The sequence below is a fragment of the Dipodomys merriami genome, unplaced genomic scaffold (assembly GCF_024711535.1).
Source record: "Dipodomys merriami isolate MVZ:Mamm:240054 unplaced genomic scaffold, mDipMer1.0.p SCAF_230, whole genome shotgun sequence".
Classification (NCBI taxonomy): Eukaryota; Metazoa; Chordata; class Mammalia; order Rodentia; family Heteromyidae; genus Dipodomys; species Dipodomys merriami.
The window spans coordinates 292535-298252 of NW_027203716.1; the positions used below are offsets into that span (position 1 = coordinate 292535).

The window sequence follows — 5718 nt, forward strand, 5'->3', positions numbered from 1 at the left end:
GTGGTGTAATGCGTTCTTGTTCTTGTTTCTTCCATTCTATCTCCACAAACTATAAAGTGTACCTTAGGACTGGAGTAACCAGTTCAGACAAAGAATACTCAAAGAATGGGGGCTGGGAAAGTGGCTCAGTGGTAGAGCGCTTGCCTTGCATGCCTGAGGCCCTGGGTTCGATTCCTCAGCATCACATAAGCAAAAAGAAAATGGCGGGAAGTGGAGCTATGGCTCAAGTGGTAGAGCGCTAGCTTTGAGCTGAAGAGCTGAGGGACAGCGCCCAGCCCAGAGTTCAGGCCCCATGACCGGACACCCCCCAAAAAAAGAATACTCACAGAAGAAAATATTTGCAGTAGATGTAGGTGATATATAACCTTTGACAATCTATTTAAATGTGTTCAAAATTCTCCCTTACACCAAACTGCCCTCTTTCAACAGTTTGTTTGCTTCTCCCATGACAGCGCTTCATTAACTGCTTAAAATTTTGTGAGCTCATATACATACTCTGTAAAGATTGCTGTTGGTTGTGATTTTTGTGTGTTTTTGTTTGTAGTTGTGTTTTTAACTGAATTTCAAAAGGTTGTGCAAGTGTGTTACAATTAAATATGTCCAACTAATTGTCCAATGCTTCTGGATCAGAGTCACTTTTTATCATTCTCAACCAACCCTTTCTCCAAGATTTATTTCAGATTCACCACTTCCTTTATTACATTTGTACATTGAGTATTCTAGCTGTACTTGCCCCTTGTTCCATTTTTCATTCATTTTATGTCTTTACTATTATTCCTTTCTGGTTTCAACTTCCTGATAGTCATTCTGCTAAACTGTCTGTTAATACTTTGAAAGATTTATATACATTCCATGGAGTTTCAATCCCACATATACTTGAACTGATGTCAGCTTATATTTCCATAATTCATTCATCTGCAATAACAATTTGCAAGACTGGAGATGTGAAGCACCTAGACATGATTTTATTCTCATCTTTTTGGAAGATTAATCTTTAGTCACCAAGAAAGTTTAAAAATCACTTAGAATTTATATCTAACTACCAGTTTTTATAAATGGCTTTGTACAATGGTGTGTGATTATTTTATTTTACATGGGATGATATTTTCTACTACCTATAAGTTTTAGAAAAAGAAGAAAATTAAATTTACTACTGTAGAGGAATATGATAGAAATAGAAGACAGATTTTATCTTTGTCACATCTCTGATCAGTACCCATATTCAAGACTTAAAATCATATTTCTTACTTTGTTTGACAGATAGGGAAATTATATGATAAGGCAACAATGATAAGGCAACTACTAGTGACTTTTTAAAATGTACCTTCTTATGTGATGAAATTTACTTTATTAGCTAATATTTGGGTTTGAATTATGGGAGGCTGATCTATTTAACACATTTCTGGAAGGCACCTACTGACCAACGCAAATGGTGGGAGATACTATTTCTACCCATTAATGACTGGTTGAACTTATTTGGCATTAGGGCTGGGTAAATAAATCAACTATTGTAACTTGATTCCTACACTTGAAAAACTTTTAATGTCACTATCATCTACCTGTCAAGTGTTATTTTGGTGAATATGATTTTTAAAAGTTTATTTGAAAAGGAATATACTTTCAAGAGATTAAATGTAGGTTATCATTGGTTTGAGAATGACAACATTTTTAGAGTACAAAACCAAGATTTACTGAAGTACCAGTGTTTTGAATTTCTAAGGGTCTTCTCAATTAATGTTTTTCGAAATTATATTTGACCTCTAAGTCAAGTTTTCCTAGCCTTGGTAGAACAATTATGGATCTATCATTCCAGGGATTTTTTGGCCTACTTATGCTGGACTGAAATCTTTTATTCATCATTAGGAGTGGGGTATTAAAAATAATCTTGTGACATTTGTGATTTTGTTTACTCATATGGGCTGGGCATCTGTAAATTGAAAGTTTGAACTACAGTACTTTCTCTCATATTTTGTGATCTCATCTTTCATTTTAAGTTGTCTTACATTTCACAATTGCTTACTGCTAATTCCTGCGAGGTATTTTAGTACTGAAATATTATAGGAAATGAGAAATTGAGATGGGTCTTCAATTACTTTCTCTTAGCATGTTGCATGGGCCAAGGTGAGAAGTCTTGCCCATATTATCTAGTGATGCAGGCAACTGGGATCTGATATCCTTGGACCGACCCGTGGGTACTGCAGAAGAATAATAGTTTTTAGGCATCATATCAGCAAAATTTGGGTGTAATCAGTAAGAATGTTTCAGAAATACGTAGAAAAACACTTTGGGACTAGCGAGTTAACACAATAAATACAGCAGCAGTGTAAAATATCTTCTAGATTAGAGGAAAACAATACTTACTGTTTTTTTTTATTATGTGAATTCAGAAGACCAAGAACAGTTAGAAGGTATCACAAGTTTATACCGAAGACATTGCATTGATACTTTTTATATACTAATATATATTCTAAACCTAATTATTTATGTTCCAATCTATTTATGGGAGTAAATTTCAATTTATTTGATAAATTATCAATTAATTCTAGTAAGGTTCACTGCGTGAAATTTAAGATCAGCACATATAAATATAAAATATATAAGTATATATAATATAAGAAATTGTTATGCATTGTTCTGTTGTGGTTAGGGTATCAAAGGCAACTGTGCTTTAAAGTATTATTCCATTATCTCTACCTCAGTTTTTGGTAGAATTAAACATAGAACCTTACTATTTGTAAATTTACAGCCTAGAGGCAAGAGGAAACACTTTGATTAAAACATTACCAAATTAAGTCCTAATATCCGGGAGAAACATATGGACTTCTCCAGGAGCTATGGAAATATTTGTTGATAGAAAGTCAGTAGTGTAAGTTCCTGCCTGGTTGGATGGTAGACTGGCCAGGATATTAGGTAAACATGCATATGAACAATTTTTTCACCTTCTTGGCTTTAGCTACTTTTGAAATGATAGGTATAATAAACAATTATATTTTGATAAAATACCTTCTATTCTGAACAATTCTGTCTGAAGTGTTCATCTCTCTATGAACCCTTGTAACTAAAATTAGTTTTGTTCCAGTAAGACAATCTATGCTGTCAGGGTAAGATGTTCTGGTTGGTCTGTTCCTACATGGAAGAAGGGTAAAGGTTCAGGAAGACATTTGTACCACTGCGACCTCATTTAGGAAATTTTAAGCTGCAGAAATTTAGAAGTAGCTTTTAAGCAAGGCTTACTTTTAATCCATTAGCTCCACAAAGTTAACTCAGTTGATAAGTAAGTACTTGAAAAGCCATCACCTTTGGATTTAGCTATAAAGGCTTCAAAATATGATCAAATTTAAAATGAAAACGACAAAATAGTCATTGACAAAAAATTGCAAATGTGAGTAATCGACCAAACAATGTAAGTTTTTCCCACTATACACAGAAATTTAGAGAAATAAGATCAATAGCATTTTAGAGACAATAAGGGTTCCTTGTTACAAATAGGCAACCAAGGATATATGCCTGTATAAAGATTGCATCATTAACTACTTAAATTTAGAGGATACTACATGCTTCAGCAGCAGGTCTACCCAAATGACAACAATACAGAGATTAACATGGCACTTGCAGAAGGATGATACAATAATTCGTGAAATATTCCATATTTTTCATTCTACAAATGCAAGAAATGACAAACAGTTATTAAAAAGTTGATTACAAAAACACAAGTGTAACAATACATGTAATTCATAGAATTAAAGGTTAGTTTGACATCAGTGTATTAAATCTTCACCTTAGAAAGGCCCTTACATAGCATAGCCTTTACAAAACTTGAATTTTTTATATGGAATGTAATCTGAAAGGACGCATTTATTAATGAATCTATATATTATAAAACAATGTAGACTTCAAAGTATTATATCTAGAAGATAATGAAATAGATTATGGACTCTATACAAACCTAGATATACTTTTTTTTTCAGACAAGCACCAGGAATAACTTTAGTTTCTATACTATACAACAGATAAGTTAAAATTTTAAAAAAATGACAAGCTCTGCAGAAATCATTATAGATGCATACAATCAACTCTTGAATACATTTTGACATCAAAGTGAGGCAATTCACGTGGAAGAATACCATGGAATCCATGAATTTTTAAATTAAGATATTGCTGTTGCTTTTTATTATCAAAATATTTTGTAGGGACACAAAGGATGGAATGGCACCTTTGAAATTTAAGAAACTTAACCAAACCATTACTACATAAGAGAATAATTTGTACAGCTTTCCACAACTTCAAAGAGGTAGTGATACATACTTATCCTTTTGGCAATATCAAATGCAGTTTCTTCCAAGTTGTTCTTCAGACCCGGTTTGATACAATGGTTCAACAGAAGGAGATAGAACATATCTTTGCTATTTCTATTCCCAGCAGCAAGATGCAAGGGCGTCAAGATGCCATTAGTTTGGGGATTGGTATCTGGATCATGATGAATTAAGAAAGAATCCATTCTGGTATTATTCCATAAATAAGTACTCTGCAGGGGTGCCAAGTCATTCACAGTTATTGCATGAATATCTGCCTTGAGCTACCAACTCATGGACAATATCTATATGTCCACTCTAGGCTTCCCGATGAAGAGGGGTATACTTATCCTCATTCCTGGTATTCATGTGAGTGGCCTTTTGGGAAAGTAGTCTCTGCACTGCAGTAAGCCGATTAATTTCGGCATCCCAAAGAAGAAATTTGCTTGCATTCTTCTCCATTATTTTATTGCAATTGATACCATTCCTCACGTTTTCATCTTGTTCCTTGTCTTCATCAGAATTGCCTAACCAGAGAATTTGAGTACTAGTGTGAATGAGGTGTCCATGCATATCCCCAATAGTTCACGTTGGTTGAACTGGTCAGAAAAATCCGGTGAATTTTCTGCATGTTTTTCCACCATGATTTATTTTCTCTTTCTCCATTTTTACTATTTTAAATTATTCTAACTGGAGAGTAGGAAATTGATAGAGAGCAGAGGAAAGACTTTCCTCTGTATTCAAATGAAAAGAATGAAAATGAGGACCAGTGGTGTCTTCATGTGCAGCTTATTCTAGAAATGCGAAAAGAGGAAACAATGCCTTCTACGTAAATGATTTGGGAAATACAATGATATAGTGTAAGAGAACTTACTATTCAATATATGAGCTTTAAGAGCTTTCTAATACATTCATTATTTATTGGTACTCAGCATTAGAAAAAATGTATAATGCAGTAGTAAAATAAAAGTCCTTTGCATGACTACTTAAATTACTTTTTTTTGTTTGGTTTTGTTTTGTTTTTATTGTGAAAATACTGTACAGAGGGGTTACAATTACAGGGGCAAGATAGTGAGTACATTTCTTATCAAGCATTTTAGCCTCCTCCTTTGTTTACCTTTCCCATCCCTTCCAGCCTCCCCCAGTCTCCCCACCCACTCCCTCCCCCCAACAAAGTTGTAAAGTTCGTTTTCAACGTGACAACGTGTACTTCTCATTGTGGCAACGATCCACTTGTATCCTTATTTAAGCGACTTATTTTTCCCCTTCCCTTCCACAAATTATACCGACATCAAATACAGTGAAAGCAAGGGGTACACTATGGGGGAGGGACATACAAAGCAACAAATAATCTTATAAATACGTTAGAAACAAATGCATGAAAGAAAAAAATATTTAAATACATATCTTTGGGTTCATTTTCCTA

General features: G+C 34.0%; 1 pseudogene; it reads left to right on the forward strand.

Annotated features, from left to right (window-relative positions):
• Positions 1 to 3554: 3554 nt before the first annotated feature.
• LOC138835213 (U6 spliceosomal RNA) lies at positions 3555 to 3654 on the forward strand (annotated as a pseudogene).
• The last annotated feature ends 2064 nt before the right edge of the window (positions 3655 to 5718 follow it).